General features: G+C 35.5%; 1 protein-coding gene and 1 long non-coding RNA gene across 10 annotated transcripts in view; both read left to right on the top strand.

Moving 5' to 3' along the window:
- The window catches only part of LOC101024293 (membrane-associated guanylate kinase, WW and PDZ domain-containing protein 2), a 1,445,327-nt gene that overhangs the window by 494,187 nt on the left and 933,384 nt on the right, over positions 1–17,756 (top strand). The gene's annotated exons all lie outside the window — the stretch shown is intronic.
- LOC108584773 overlaps positions 11,018–17,756 on the top strand; it is a 142,939-nt gene continuing 136,200 nt past the window's right edge. The window contains exon 1 of the long non-coding RNA XR_001900322.3: positions 11,018–13,372. This is a non-coding gene — a long non-coding RNA (uncharacterized LOC108584773). The remainder of the gene's footprint in view (positions 13,373–17,756) is intronic.

The following is a 17,756-nucleotide window of genomic DNA, read 5'->3' as shown; positions in this document are numbered from 1 at the left end:
GATTTTAAGTTATTCTAATTATAAAGGACATCTCAATCTATATGATTATTTTCCTTGATTAAAAGAAATAAGCCATTACTCCAGAATCAAAGAACAGGCTGAAGACCTGAGAGACTGTATGATATTCTGGTGCAAAAGCAGAATGTTTTAAAAAGAAAAAGTCAATGATAAAGATACTTTGTTATAGAATGGAAAGTAAAGTCATCATAAGTTCTAGGGAAAGTCATTTCATTTCTATTCCTAACCTGGTAACTACTCCTTGTATATTCCTATCGTATTTTTTATCCTAATCCCTTTATGTCAAAAGCGATCAAGAAGATATTAAAAATTAGTACAGACATCTTTGTATGTTGTTGCACCTGTGAATAATATTTGTATCATTACATTATCCATAGGAAGCAGGTGGCAAGTGTATATCTATCTGTTGAACCCAGTGCTTCCATCTCTCAAAACCTCTCGCAAAGTAAATAATGCTGTCTGTACAAAAGGCTATTCACATAAATTTGTAGAAAGATTTTTATTGCATCACAAAAGAGGAAGCAACTTAATTGGTTCACCAAAACATTAAACCACGAGTTATTAAAACACAGCCATTAAAATTATGGTTATGAGGTGATGTAGTAATATAAAAAGTGAAAATGACATAAGCTAAGTTTCTAAAAGTATGCTATAAAAGTGTGCTGAATGATTAACATTACATTTAAAATGTTTGTGAAAAAATACAAGAAAATCTGCAAAATTCAAACCATAATGTTAACAGGATTTATGTTTAAATCATTTTATTTGCCAAAATAAGAATAATATATTATTACAGTACAGAAAAACAAATAAAAGACAAAAGAAGAGCCTATATGCCCCTATTATAAATGTATTAGAAGGAAAGTAGGAGGGCTAAACTAAACAACCCCTCCCTCAAATAAAACATATCCAACAGCAGTGGAATTATCAAACAAGCAAAATTAGGATTTTGAAGGCTGGGTCTCCTCCCTCATTCCCCTCCCAAACAGACTCATAATCTCTGAGCTAATGAGACACATGATGTCCTCTGTGGAACACAGTGCAGCAAACCAAAATCAAAAAACCCTGACTTCGAAAATCGCCACATTTTATTAATGTAATAAAAACTCTGACGCCCTGATAATTTAAATATTAGGAACCGAGCCAGGACCAGAAATTAGGTCTCCTAGTTTTAATCTATTGTTCTTTATCTGTACACCTATTTCATTATAAAACAGGGCACACTTTTTTTTTAAGGAAAAAAAAGAAGCAGAATATATACGTGGAGTGTCTTGCATTAAGCCAAGCTTTCAGTAGTTGTTGTTTGAGCAATTTCTGCTCAAGTATGGAGTTTCAGTTTTGTTACTTCACATGCCAGGTTCCCTTTCTGATCTCCAGGCCAGTGTCCCTTCCAGCTCTCCCAGTTTACGCATTGTTAGAACTTAGAACACCCGTATTTTGAAAATATAAAAAAGGACCAATATGAAATAAATAAATGGTGCTCCGTTTTTTCTTTCAGATCTCACGCATTTTCTATAAAGATGTTTTGAGGATGTTTATTTTTGCACATTTTGACAGTTGGCTAAGTACCCTAAGACAATACTATTCCAATTGAAATATCAGAGAAGTTCATATAAAAGCTTGCCAAAGAAAGTGCTTTCTCTATATTAAGTTGTTGGAGGGAAACTAGATCGAGGTCTGTAAACTTTTCTTAATGGATATGATAGTAAATATTTCAGGCTTGTGGGCCAGACGTTCTCTGTCACAACTACTTATTTCTGCCAGTACGGTGAAAAAGCACGCATAGACAATGTAAACTAATAAGTGTGGCCATGTTCCAGTAAAATTGTTTTTTTTAAAGTAGGCGAATAATCCATAGCTCATAGTTTACAGACCCCTGAGTAAGAGGATAGTAAGAAAACTTCCAAAGCTTGAGTGAGCAAGTGAGGATACATTCTATGCCGAAAAATACTTAAAGCTTATAAATATTAAAACAAATAAAGTTTTCTAGGAAACTAAAGACTTAAAACATTTCATTGTCCTCCATATAAATCCTGTACAGGTAATTTTTTTATCTTTCTAGTTAAATTCATTATTAGTGTTTGAAGGTTATGAAAAGACATTTCACTTAAAAGAGAGTTTAATCTGATAATTAGAACAAAGATCACATACCAATGACTCTTCACTTATATTTTTTTCTCCGTAAGGCTATAATTTTTAAGCTATATATCTTTGCCACTAAGTTAAATGAATTGAATAATGACTATTGCCTCCCTAATCGGGTTTTATTAATCAATGCCAATATATTATCAAGAAATTATTAGATCAAAGAAACTATTACGTTCGTAGAATCTTTTTTTTTTTTTTTTTTACAATTTTCCAATTTCAGTTGAGTTTTTTATTTTGGAACCTAAATTACATTTTCTGGAGCGTTATAGCACAGCATGTACCTGTCTGGGGGAAAAAAAAAAAAACATACCCATTGCAGAATTGGCCTGATTTAAATTACTCTTGAGTGAGCAGGTGGTAGAGACGATAATTGGTCTCTCTATGATGATCTGTTCCTTTCAACTATATTTAAATAAAACAAAACAAAAGTCATACTAAATTAAGGAAAAAATCTCAGCCTTTTTCCATTTGAGACAAAGTTTTAACTAAGCAGGACAGTGTGACTTGGATCTGGACCTCTGAAAATCAAGTTTGTTTCTAGCATGTCACATTTTAAATTTGATTGCTTTATGATAATCCTTCATCTTTTATTTAAAAATCATGTTGTGAATGGTACTACCTAGGTTTTCCTCTAGGATTTTTATGGTATTAGGTCTAACATTTAAGTCTCTAATCCATCTTGAATTAATTTTCGTATAAGGAGTAAGGAAAGGATCCAGTTTCAGCTTTCTACTTATGGCTAGCCAATTTTCCCAGCACCATTTATTAAATAGGGAATCCTTTCCCCATTTCTTGTTTCTCTCAGGTTTGTCAAAGATCAGATGGCTGTAGATGTGTGGTATTATTTCTGAGGACTCTGTTCTGTTCCATTGGTCTATATCTCTGTTTTGGTACCAGTACCATGCTGTTTTGGTTACTGTAGCCTTGTAGTATAGTTTGAAGTCAGGTAGCGTGATGCCTCCAGCTTTGTTCTTTTGACTTAGGATTGTCTTGGAGATGCGGGCTCTTTTTTGGTTCCATATGAACTTTAAAGCAGTTTTTTCCAATTCTGTGAAGAAACTCATTGGTAGCTTGATGGGGATGGCATTGAATCTATAAATTACCTTGGGCAGTATGGCCATTTTCACGATATTGATTCTTCCTATCCATGAGCATGGTATGTTCTTCCATTTGTTTGTGTCCTCTTTTATTTCACTGAGCAGTGGTTTGTAGTTCTCCTTGAAGAGGTCCTTTACATCCCTTGTAAGTTGGATTCCTAGGTATTTGATTCTCTTTGAAGCAATTGTGAATGGAAGTTCATTCATGATGTGGCTCTGTGTTTGTCTGTTATTGGTGTATAAGAATGCTTGTGATTTTTGCACATTAATTTTGTATCCTGAGACTTTGCTGAAGTTGCTTATCAGCTTAAGGAGATTTTGGGCTGAGACAATGGGATTTTCTAAATATACAATCATGTCATCTGCAAAGAGGGACAATTTGACTTCTTCTTTTCCTAACTGAATACCCTTGATTTCTTTCTATTGCCTGATTGCCCTAGCCAGAACTTCCAACAGAACCTACAAAGAACTCAAACAAATTTACAAGAAAAAAACAAACAACCCCATCAAAAAGTGGGCAAAGGATATGAACAGACATTTCTCAAAAGAAGACATTCATACAGCCAACAGACACATGAAAAAATGCTCAGCATCACTGGCCATCAGAGAAATGCAAATCAAAACCACAATGAGATACCATCTCACACCAGTTAGAATGGCAATCATTAAAGAGTCAGGAAACAACAGGTGCTGGAGAGGATGTGGAGAAATAGGAACACTTTTACACTGTTCGTGGGATTGTAAACTAGTTCAACCATTATGGAAAACAGTATGGCGATTCCTCAAGGATCTAGAACTAGATGTACCATATGACCCAGCCATCCCATTACTGGGGATATACCCAAAGGATTATAAATCATGCTGCTATAAAGACACATGCACACGTATGTTTATTGCAGCACTATTCACAATAGCAAAGACTTGGAATCAACCCAAATGTCCATCAGTGACAGATTGGATTAAGAAAATGTGGCACATATACACCATGGAATACTATGCAGCCATAAAAAAGGATGAGTTTGCGTCCTTTGTAGGGACATGGATGCAGCTGGAAACCATCATTCTTAGCAAACTATCACAAGAACAGAAAACCAAACACCGCATGTTCTCACTCATAGGTGGGAACTGAACAATGAGATCACTTGGACTCGGGAAGGGGAACATCACACACCGGGGCCTATCATGGGGAGGGGGGAGGGGGGAGGGATTGCATTGGGAGTTATACCTGATGTAAATGACGAGTTGATGGGTGCAGCACACCAACAAGGCACAAGTATACATATGTAACAAACCTGCATGTTATGCACATGTACCCTACAACTTACAGTATAATAATAATAAATAAATTTAAAAAATAAATAAATAAATAAAAAAAAATAAAAATCATGTTGTTAGTGAAAAGTTTCGATTCCTTCAAAGGTTTGTTTCCAGATAGACAACTAGGAGTGGAATGAGGAAGATCATTGTTTAATGAATGTACAGTCATGTACCACATAATGAGAATTCAATAAACCAACAGCATTTACAATGACAGTCTCATAATAGAGTAATATCATATTTTTACTGTACCTTTTCTATGTTTAGATACACAATACTTAATATTGTGTTATAGTTGCCTAGAGTGTTCACTACAGTAACATACTGTATAAGTTTGTGGCCTGGGAGCAATAGGCTATACCATATAGCCTATGGGTATAGTGGACTATACCATCTAGGTTTGTGTAAGTACATTCTATGATGTTCGCACAATGACAGTATCAACCACAGACACAATTTCTCAGATATATCCCCTTTGTTAAGCTACACATGACTGTATTTAGACAAAGAAATTAGGCCTATGAATTAGGAGAAAGCTTAGCTCTAAACACCAAACTAGCAGTTATAGTTTGTTTTAGAGGGCTCCAGAGTCACCTTTTTTGGTATCTGCAAAATGATAAAAATTCAGCTGGCATTATGGTACAAGTCAGTTATAATGAGGATGATTGAAACAGCAAACTGTCTATGTGCACGTCCACATAAACCACTTAGTTACAAAATTAAAATTTTTCTTTCTGTCACTGGAGAATCTAGATATAACTGGTTATCTCTCAACTGTGAGTACAGTGATTAGTTTAGGGTACATAATCCAGTAAGAGCCAAAGGAGGTGTTTTTCTGGGATAGAAAAAAGTTGTTTCTCTAGAAGAGAGAATTTTCTTCCCTAGATGGTGTTGTGTGAGACTGTGAGGCTCAGATCAGTAACAGGGGAGCCTTGAGGGGCTGCATATGGCAGGGATGGGGAAGCCCCATTTGGCATCTGAAGATTACATTTATGTCATGTAATAGAAAGGAGAGAGATCAGGTCATTGGTGACTTCATTTGAGCTACTCAATAAAGTTTGCCTGAAGGTAAAAGTCCTACCTTTCATTTGCAATAAAGATCTCTAATTACACAAAAATAAATACATAAAAGTACTCACTTTTGAATTGTAATTAAACTAATCCCAAGAGCTAAGGCCTGAAATAAATGCCAAAAATCTCTCCAAGGAGTTGTAACACTTAGAAAGATAGAAAAGGAAATCAGAACTGGTATTTTATCCCCAAATTCCCTGTCCTGGAGTTTCTGTTACTTAGGAGAGCTTTGAAAAGGATATAGGTCTTATGGAATCATTCCAGGTCTTCACTCCTTAAAGCCAAATTAAGGTTTCAGTTTAAAATATAGGCTAATGAGGATTAAATATCCTGAAAGTATTTAGATTCCTGAACCAATCAGAGTAAAGTGGAAAGAGCACAGTTTGGAGTTAGCTCCATGTTCTGGGTTCAAATTCTAGCTAACTCACTAACTATGCAAAGTTGTGCAACTGTCTTTACCTCTCTTAGGCTTACCCTGAGTATTATTATCAGTGTAAATGACAGATAATATACTTATCCTGAAGGAATTTCGATATGATTAAATAATGGCAAGTTTAGAATAAGTACTTAGTACAGGATTCTAGCACAAAATATCTGAAAATCAACCTCCATCACTAATAGTACCATCATTTTATTTTACATTTCTTTGGATATGATTTCTGCAAATATTATGTCTCAGGGCCACTGAAGAAAGACTCTAGCAGTACTCACTCCTTAGGGAGTAGAAAATATTCATGATTATTATAATCTAGGAACAGATTTGGGGAGAGACAAATACAGTTCTACTGGCTCCCTCAACTCCTAAGCTGAGTCTATGCTGATGTAACATAGTATCGTTTTATGAATGAACACATTACCTGTTCTAAGTTATACCATATATATTTAATAAACATCGATAGTAAACAAATAATATGTGACTTTTTTGCAAATACATTCCAATGCAAGTTGGTACATGTTTGTATGCTGCCATCCCTGCAAACACACACCGCTTTCCTGCAGTTATATCAGATTTTCTAATCCATCATTTCTCTGCCTCCTTTGAGGGAGTACCACCTTCTGAATTACTCATAACATGGTGCATTAGGATTCTAGTTCCAATGGATCAGAGTTGGAAGTGGTATTGATATCTACTTACAATCCTTGCTCTAGGTATTTTCCTCTATTCATCAGTAAATATTTATTTTTATGATGCCATAGTATTTTCTATATAGGCAGGCAATGTTACATATTGCAATTAGCCATACTGGGTTATAATAATTAATTACATACGTGTTTACATAAAGTAGGTATCGAAATTACATAGCAATTCACTCCATAACTCCAGAAACCTTGGAATGGCCCACATCCACGTTTGCTGGTGCCTATTATACATGATTAACTCAAAAGTCAATTTCATACAGCATACTAAAACAATTCAGAAATAGCCATAACAATTTATGGGGTCAGCAATCCAGGCTCGAAAAGTCAAAGTGAGCTCACAGATTAAGAAGTCATCAACCACATGGTGACACAATGTCAAAAGCTGCTAACATTGTAATGAAACATACATGAATGATTCTTCCCTAAGCGAATATTTATACATCGGACACTTACCATCATGAAAGAGATGTTATGATATATTGCTTCAATGATGTAGCCTGTGTATTAACTAATCCCCAAACACTCATTGACAGGTAGTGTCTCATTCGCTTTGCCTCGGATGATAATGGCCCATTGAAGCTATTATTGTTTCAGTAGGAGGAAAAATTGCAATGATGCATTTTACATTTCTATGGGGATTTTTTTTGAATTTATTATCATACATTTTACCTTTCCTTTGTCTTCAAAGAAAAATAATGGTATAGGTTTGGCAGCACACTACAGTCCTTAACTCCTGAAGAAGAATGCCATTTTAGAGTAATCCAAAGTCCCTATTCTATAACCAAAAGTAACGTTCAGCTGAAATTGACTAACTCTGCATGGGCAGAGTGGTGAAGTTGAGTTACCTAAGATGTCCCTTTTCTTTCAAAATATTTTCAGCAACCATAATTATGAATGCATAAATGATATAAAAGCAATTCCATCAATTCAAAGATTATTTAAAAATAAAAAGGAGGATTCCAGTTGTGCATGGACATATTGAAAAGATCTTACAAAATTGCCCGTGGCTGAGATGCAGAGCCAGGGTAGATTTGTAGGTCAGTATGAAGCTCAGAGGCACCCCACTATGTATGAGAGGCATTCAGCATGCAACAAAGAATTTTCTTGTGCAAAATAGAAGTAAATATTATCACTAAATATCAGACAGCACATATCTTTGTAAATATTATCTTCAGTGCTCTTTTAAGCTTTTGTTTATGATAATAGTGAACTCTATATCATGCACAAATTAAGACATGGTAAATTATATCACATGCTTTGCAGTGAATTTCCAGGTAATCCAATTGCTTGGAAGCCATTTCTGGTACACTAGGGCCTCCAGGTGGAACTGGCTTCACCCCATTCATTGACCAGTGAGTGGAGAAGCACTTCACCTTTTTTCCACTCTGACACACATGAACCGCATGTTCCCATGGGCAGATGCAATGTTAAACACAATCCCTGGTTAGCTAACTATAATTACTTTTTATGCATTTAATTTTATGCTTAAGAAAATTATCAAAATATCATGGGAATCTGGTATAATGTCTAAAAATAATTTTTACAATTTTCATTGAGTTATGATTGGCAAGAATTTACTCATAACTCTACAAATGACACCATGATGTTGAGGGTCCCTGTGCTGAAGAAGCATAACAAGAACTGTCACACACATCTGGGGAGTCTTAGAAACAGGCTACAGCATCAATGTGACACAAAGTTCACTGCTAAACCAAAGGCCTGTGTCATCTCACCCAATTTAGAAGACCTATCCCAAGATGTAAGCATTCCACGATGACTGAGGGCACAGACGCCTGCTACTATATTTTTTTTCTGGCATAGACAAAGGAACAGAGTGGCTGATAACAAGACCCTCAGCTGCTGCAGGAGGGACTTCAGGTGGGAAGGGCAAAGGAAATGCACAGGAGCGCAGGGCTTCAAAGAAGATAACACACTGTGAACTGCTGGGGAAACAGCAGTGGCTTCTATTCCCCTGCCAGGTAAGCATAGCAACTGATTTAATTGGGTGACTTACTCAGAGAAAAGATATTCAAGAGAACAGGGGTCTTAGAGGTATTGCCTTAATCAATGACACACAAGTAAAAGCTACAGCTCATGTACTAATTTTTGCATGTAGTGTGGGTAAGATTTCTTGGTAATTGTGGAACCTCTGAGTCACACAAAGAAATGAAGAGGGAGCAAGAGCAGCAGGCTGGAATTTAAAAACAAAGAGCAAGGTATATATATGTTGAGAGGTAGCAACAGGGTTTCTAGGAATGCCAACTCTGGTGCCAGGCTGAGTGGGTTTGAATTCTGAGCATACCATTTACTGGCTGTGTGATCCTGAGTAAGTTACCTAACCTCTCTATGCTTTGGTTCTCTCTTCTGTAAAAAGGAGATTATAACTGAATTTATCTTATAGCTTCCTTATAAGGATTAGTTGAGTTTATAAAAAGCATTTCAAACAGGTTTTGGTCTATTATTGTTTTAGAAAACTCAGCTCTTATTAAAACTGTCATTTTATGTATGTACTTACATACAGTAATTTTATCAGGTTGAATTATTAGTTTTATATTAGAAATGTATCAGTAATTGAGGCAAATTATACTTTAGTTTTAGAAGCTGAATTCAAACCAAAAACATTTTAGAAAACATGTATGCAATGAAATATGCTCCTTTACTTATAAGGAGCATTTAGGAGGGGTTCCTAAATCTTATTTTTTTTTTTTTTGAAATGGAGTCTCACTGGAGTGCGGTGATGCAATCTCAGCTGACTGCAACTTCTGCCTCCTGAGTTCAAGCAATTCTCCTGTCTCAGTGTCACGAAGTAGCTGGGACTACAGGTGCCCACCACTATGCCCTACTAATTTTTGTATTTTTAGTAGAGATGGGGTTTCACCATATTGGTCAGGCTGATCTCAAACTCCTAACCTCAGGTGATCCACCCACCTTGGCCCCCCAAAGTGCTCACAGGCGTGAGCCACTGCACCTAGCCCCTAAATCTTTAATAATAGCCATCAAAATGTTTCATTTGGCCCATCAATAAAGAAGCAGAAAATCCTGAGCTAGCAAAAACACATCTCATTTATTCATTTTAACCCCATGCCTTTGATATTTGATAGTAAATTGCTGTTTGTTTCATTCTTAAAGGAGTGTCCTCAAATCACTTGTTAGTTCCTGCCTTGGTATAATAAATAGTAGTCAATGGACTGAGGTATTACATAAAAAACGGGCATTACCTTCAGAACTTAGAGAATAGTAGCATATGCCCTGCTCTTTGTTTTCAAATATGACCCTGCTACAGTTGTTCCCTCTTCATCTCTGTGTGTGACACTGAAGTTACACTGTTACCAAAATGTCTTAGCCACACTACAAAGGAAAAACAGAAATTTAGAAAATTGAATGTAGAAAATAGTCAGAAATGAGCACTTCTTTTCTCAACTTAGAAAACAGAAGTAAAGATAAAATGAAAAGGATTTTTGTAATTATTTTCCCACAATAGCATTGTTCTCCAGACTGGAAGTTGACTTTCTAACCATTTCTCCATAAATGGTGGACCTTTTAGTATAGGTCCTATGAGATATGCACGCAAAGACTATAATACCCTTTTGGAAATCAGGCAGCATGGATGGGAAACATATTTCAGAGAATTGCCAGGAAATGGGTATTTTTAAAAATAAAATCTACATTTATTAACATAATGCAAATATGGTGAAACAAACTTACATAAATATTTCATTTTAATAAATTACACTGTGGAAAAAATTAATAGACGTCCTGGTTTCAGACATTGCAGAGTGCAACCTTCTCCAGGACTTCTTCCTCAACCTCCAGGGCAGGTTAGTGCCCCTCTTGCACTGGCCTTTGCTTCACAGACTTTTAAATACCTCATCACCTGTCCCTCTTGACCGCTAGTACTATATGTTTCTTACTGTAGGAACTGTGTCTTTTTAACTTTTTAAAAATTCATACAACTTAGCCGAGTGCACCACAAATAGCAAGGAGTTTATGATTGCTGAAAACAAAAAAAAAAAATCTCTGGGTAGTTTCTAGATATTATAAAGTGAACAAATACTGTGTTTTTATATTAAAATTATTGAGTAAAGACAATTTAACAAAAATCTTATTTTGAACTGTGAGACCTCAAAAAATTATTACTGAGGAAAAAAGAAAGAAAGGAAAGAAAAGAAAGAAAGAAAGAGAGAGAGAGAAAGAAAGCAAGAAAGCAGGAAAGCAAGAAAGAAAAAGAAAGAAATGAGGGAGGGAGAAAGGGAGGGAGGGAAGGAAGGAAGGAAGGAAGGAAGGAAGGAAAGCAATTTTGGTTGAGTATGAAAGTATGTACTACCCACATAAATGGGACACTTTGAACAATGAAATATAGATGTTTTTAATCAAAGAAGGGAGTCTTATTTTTTTCCAACTTCAGAAATTTGCCTTCATCCATTAATTTTTCTGTTTTGTAATATGTAGCTTTTTGCTAATTTTTAATATGCAAATAACTTACAAATATATGCTCAGCATTTGAGTACAGGCTGTGCTTTATTACATATTACATGCATGTATGTAATATACTTACATGTTATTTATATATATACATATCTCCCATCATATATGTAAATATATACATATATCTCCTATCATATATGTATATGTGCACACACATATAATCTACTATAGTTTTTTTAACTACAAAATAAAATTTGGAATGAATCAGGAATTATCTTGGACTATTTATAATGTATTGAAATACTAAGTGTCATTATGAAATGCTCTCATTAAGTGATCCCTGTCTGAAGAGTGGCATAATAGTGAGACAATAAGGGGCTTAGTGTATTTTTTTTCCTTTTGAACAGAAGCTATTGCACATTTTTGCCGACAGGATTTCTTTATAGAGTCTCGTTTTCCTATTACAATATTATTTTTGTTATTAAGTGAAACACCTCATATCACACCACTGCTGAGCCAGATGTAAAAGACTGTATTGTGTAAGGTTCATAAAAGGCACATCTATAACAACCAGGTCTCTTTTTTTATATTGATCCAAATTATGTTTAGTGCTGAATTATAAGTAAAACCTATGAGAATAAAATCGTTTTATGCTTTGAAACTTACTCCTTTTTAAAAAACAGAATGATCACAACTACCATACTCCCTAATCTGTTAACATGCAGTAAAACAGCTCAATAGCACTTTTCAAGGAACTAAATTTTCAAATGTTATGCAGTATGCAGGGAAAAATTACTCTCTAGATCTTTGGCCAGAACTTTAAAAGTGAACATTAAGTGTAGGAACAGTCTAAATTAGGCGAAGGAGGCATCACCAAGCAATCCCAGGGCTTATTGTCGATCCACACTATTGTCAGACTAGGAACAACTGGCTGGACATATGTTATCAGAAGACTAATGTATTCTCTATAGCACAAGCAGTTAGGCTCAATTAGTGTATGACTTACCTTGTTTCATTTCACTATACCCTGACCTCCTTACCTGTGGCTATTTTTCCAGTGATTCTTTGGAGTTCCGAGTAGTTTCACAGACAGGAATACTATCTAAACTTCTTATCTTCTGAGGAAAAAAAATAAAAGAACATTTGTAATGTGGGAGTTCATAATTTTGAAAAGGAAGCATATTACAGAATCATGCCAAATGGATAAAAATTCATTGCTGAAAAGGGGTTCTCCATAAGAAGTAAACATTTGGCAGTGCTCTCCGGGGCTTACAGTGTCTGTAAGCTTGAGGAAAGACTGAATATTAAATGAGGAGGCATGTTATCCTGGGTTCTCTCTCTGTAATAGGATACATTTTAAGATGACAAAGGTGAACGTTAAACTGAAATGTAAATTCAATGTAAGAACTCTGGTGTCAAGTGAAAAAATGCATAGTATGTCTGATGATTTATTAACTACAGGAAGGGATTGTTCCATTTGAAAATTTCAAATGCAAATTTTAGATCTAGCATAGCCCCTCAACACTATGAGTCATTCTCAAACGTTTAAGTCATCATTCCTCTTTTTCACTTAAATACTTTCATGATTGTGTTTAAGGAGGAGGATGAAAAATGTAGCAAGTTAGAAACAGCCCAATTTCATCTGGTTCTTGGAACATCGTCTTTGTGTAGTGAGCACTGATTGCAAAATCAGCTTTAAAGAAAATTAAAATGATCGGCGATCTCAACTCTAGGAAACTGTCTGTAGAGCTGTTATTTTTAAAGCAGAATCGATATCTTACACCATTCAAGATACTAAGCAAAGACAGAGGAGAAAATCTTTGCTGTTACAAGGATTGATTTTTTTTCTTTTTATGTACTTTAATATTGATCAAAGAATTCACAATTCAAACTACTGGGTTATAATTTAAATATCACTAAATAAAGAATTTGGAAGGAAAATGTCATAATGTTATTATAAGTTATTTCCCCATTTATTGTTTTATTTTTATATACTCTCAAGCCATTTAACTCTATTTCATACACAGAGACACACACAAAACCACACACAGAAACTCTATTTCCATCATTATTGCAGAAAACTATTCATTCTGGAGCAACACTTGATTTACACCTTGAAATAGGGAGGAAGTCAAACAAGGAAATCGTCTTTGTGGGTAAGTTTTTACTGCCCTCTTGGGTTGCTGCTGCACGTTCACCACATGTGCATTCAGATGGATACCAGATGTCAAATGAGCATATCAGAAAGAAAATTGTTTTATGAGACAGCTCAGGTTTTGGGGAAGATGGTGATGTTTTAGGTTAGAAGAAAGGTTCAGGAAGCATGTTAGGAGTGTCGATGTATTATACGAGGAATGTGTCAGATAATAACTGTCAGGCTACTCCAGAGGTTCTTCAAGCTGCAGAAATTACAAAGGCAGAAATGAGCATCCAGGCTCACAGATGGCTTCTTCTCCTTAGGGTACTTGCTGATTAACCATTTTTAACAAATATTTCACTTTAGTAGGTCCAATCAATAAGCATTCCAAAAACATGTGTTGCCAAATATGTGAATGGGCTATTCCAGAACACGATTAAGGGACCTTGCTACTCACACCCAGGTACAATGTTTCAATCCTTGGATGACCCCTTCCTATTACACATTTGATAATAAAGTAGAATTTTAATATATCAGGATGTTTTGCAAACCACATAAGGAAACTTTACATTAAAATAGTTTTAGCTTCCAAACCCATCTAAAAGTCTGTATATGGTAACCATACGAATTTTCTGGGTAGCTGAAGGATTTGCCAAAAGCAATTTCATGAGTCTTTTCTTCATATTCACATATAAACCATAAATCCAGGTGTAAATGAATATCACCAGGTGTAAAATATTTGTTTCAACTGCTTAGGCAATTATTTATGAAAAGAAAATAGGAACATTTGTCTTATGGAAAGCTGAATGGGGCAGTTATTTTCAGCATGACTCACAGTAGGCTTGTATGAATGAATGAATGAATGAATGAATGAATGAATGAATGAAAAAATAGATGGATGAAAACAGTTTTTCTTGATGAGAGGACAATATAGACCCATCTAAAGAGACAGAAAAGAAAAGCAGTGCTCACCAAGAAAAACTGTTCCATTTTAGCTAAATGTAAGTGCTTCTCCTAGTGTAATATGATGACCACCTGTATCAGAGTCACTTGGAAAATATACACAAATGGGAGAGTCAATGACCCCACCCTCAAACTTTTGTTCCAGAATCTCTGGAGTTGTAAGCTGAGAAGTCTTAACTTTTAACCAGCTCCCCAGGTATTTTTTATACCTTTTAGTTTTTCAGAACCAAAGGGTCACACAATATTTTCAAGAGGGAGATAAATTTGGAAGGGTAGTTTGGAGCCAGATTTTAGAAATGTAAATGCCAGGCAATGAGATTTAGGTTTTATTCAGTGAGTAAGGGAGAGCCATTGAAAAACTTTAGCAGGAAGGGCACACAATTCAAAAGATACTTTGAGAAGTGTAAATTGCAGGCATGTGAAATGTTAGGGTATTAGAAGAGAAGAAATAGTCTAGTAGAATACAAGGCTGTAAGGTCCCTAATCGGTGTAGAGAATGTGATAACAGAATGGAGGTAATAGATTACAATGTATTTCAGAAGAATTCACAAGTAATTTTCTGAATATAAGAAATGACAAAGAGAAAGAGGTCAGAGGTGACTGTGAAATTTTAAGCCTACTTCATTAATGTCATGAATTAAAAGAAAATTTTTGGTTGGATGAAGAGATAAGGAGGAAAGTTAAGTTTGGTGATATACATTTGAGTTTAAAGCAGGTTCCTATAAGTAAAAAATGGGCAACTGATATAGTTTCACTGTGTCCCCACCCAAATCTCATCTTGACTTGCAGTTCCTATAATCCCCAGGTGTCATGGGAGGGACCTGGTGGAAAGTGATTGGATCTCGTGATAGTGCGTGAGTTTTCACAAGATCTGATGGTTTTAGAAGTGTCTGGCATTTCCCCTGCTGGCACTTCTCCTTTCTGCCACCTCATGAAGAAAGATGTATTTGCTTCCCCTTCCACCGTGATTGTAAGTCTCCTGAGACCTCCCCAGCCATGCAGAACTGTGAGTCAATTAAAACTCTTTTCTTAATAAATTACCCAGTCTCAGGTGTTTCTTCATAGCAGCATTAGAACAGATTAATACAGCAACTGAGTCAAAAGCTAACATCAGACGGGTGTGGCAGCTCACGCCTGTAATCCTAGCACTTTGGAAGGCTAAGGTGGTGGACCACTTAAGGTTGGGAGTTCAAGACCAGCCTGACCAACATGGTGAAACTCCATCCCTACTAAAAATACAAAAAAATAGCCAGGCATGGTGGTGCCCACCTGTAATCCCAGCCACTTGGGAGGCTGAGGCAGGAGAATTGCTTGAACCTGGGAAGTGGGAGGTACAGTGAGCTGAGATCGCACCACTGCACTCCAGCCTGGGTGACAGAGGAAGATTAAAAAAAAAAAAAAAAAAAAAAAAGCTAACATCAAGGTGGGAGAGACAAAGACTCAGTGGCAAGCATTTTATTCTAAGAACAGAGGACAATGTTAACTTTATACTGTCACTCACATTATATCCACTTGTATTTATTCACAGATTTTTCCTTGTTCTAAAATTTTAATAAGAACTTTTCCCTGTACCCCCAAAATTCCTTACCTTTTACACAGCTACTTTTCCCATTTTTGAATTTAGCAAATGTTGTTTTTAATTTACATAAGCAAATCATTATATCTACAAATGAATAGTCCTTATCTTTTCTCATAAAGACTACTGTGTTTTAGTATTATCATTATAGTATATTGAAATCCCAGCTGAAGAAACTAACTTTTACTGAAGGTGGAATTGAATATTGAAAAATATAGGCATTTACAAGAGAAAGAAAAGGGAGGAGATTATTCCATGGTGAGAAACCAGCATATGGAAATGTATGAACACATGCTTTCAGAATAAAGCAGCACTAAAAATGTGTAAGGTTCATGGCAATCTGACTTTGCTGAGAGTTTTCAAAGAACATTGGTGTCTTAATGTTTTTTAAAGTCTTAAATTAATAAATATGGATATTAACTTGCATTTTTAAAAACAATAATCTGAATATATGTTACAGCAATGTAAGTTAGTTCAGTTAGATGAAATATACAAGAATTACACTCAGAAAATTTTTGCAATCAAAGGAATCATTTAGATAGGGATATGTGTTAGCATGGGTCTTCCAAGCAACACACATCAAAATGAAGTTAAACATACAACAAATGTATTAGGTGAATCAACAGTAAGATAAGATGAGCAGCCAGCTGGAGAAGACCAGGAGAATCATCAGCCTGAAATGCATGTCTAACCCCAAGTGAAGAAGGGAGGAAAAGAAAGGGGAGACAGGGGAGGAGACGAGACAGGAGGGCAAAGAAGGAGTAGAAGAGTCTTAGACTACAGATGAGTTCCAAGGAAAGTTTGGCAGGACTGTTGAGGAATCTCTCAGCCAGAGTTGCCTGTCAATGGAGGCCAATATCTCCCAGAAATAAGCCTGGTTTAATATTCCAAGATGTGTTCAGGCATTGGCTAGGAGAAGCCCAAGGGGAGCATGGCCTTATGCAAATGCCAACATGGATTTCCAAGTGGTTCAATTACCCTCCCTGTAGTTGGGGATGTGAGAGATCCACCTCCGTGGCTGTCACCAGAGAGAAACTCGTGTTTATTTCTGGATGGTTGTATTTCAAACAATCTGTGCAACAATGAAATGAAATTAGATTAGCTCTAACATTTGGTAACTATTTTTCAATAATTTGGGTATGTCATTATACAATATAAAAACTTTGATAATAAACTTTTTGTCTATAGAAACTAGGTAAATATAGAATGACAAATTCTATACTCCTCTTCAATTTGAACTTCAATGTAGAAATTTATTTTAGCCTCCAATTTCAAGCATGCTTTTGTTATATGCAACCCTTCTTATCAATGGCCATTGTGCTAGATATCACTCTGGTTTTGTTATTTATACTTTCACTTGTCTTTAATCTAATAGTTATTGTGGGTAAAGCACAGCAGGCCAGGACTTGTTACCAGATGAAGAGTTCCATTGATCAGGTATTAATTGTATCATTGCCAGTGTTTTGGTTTGTAATTTCAAATATAAAATAAAACAGCAAGCAATAATAAGCATAATAACACTCTATTATGCTCTAGGCATCAGGCATTATGCCATCACAGGACTTTTCTAAGTAACTGTAAAGCAAATAATTTAAAAGACTGTTTGTTACAGACACAAATCCTTCTATTTTTCCACATTTCATAATAATTCTGCAATTGAATATATACAGAATGATGTTTTCACAATATAATTAAGGCTTTATTTTTCCCTGATTTCACAATGTTCATATAGGTGTTCCCTATGGCCACTATAATTTTAAAATATTGAAGTTTTTTATACATTTTCTGAACTTTCTTTGTGACTGATTGCTATAATCAAAATGTTTGAGGGAAACTTTTTTTCTTTAGAATTCAGTATACAATT

Source organism: Papio anubis, chromosome 4 (genome assembly GCF_008728515.1).
Source record: "Papio anubis isolate 15944 chromosome 4, Panubis1.0, whole genome shotgun sequence".
NCBI lineage: Eukaryota > Metazoa > Chordata > Mammalia > Primates > Cercopithecidae > Papio > Papio anubis.
Note: the sequence above shows the minus strand (reverse complement) of the source record. Positions and strands in the feature narration are given on the sequence as shown.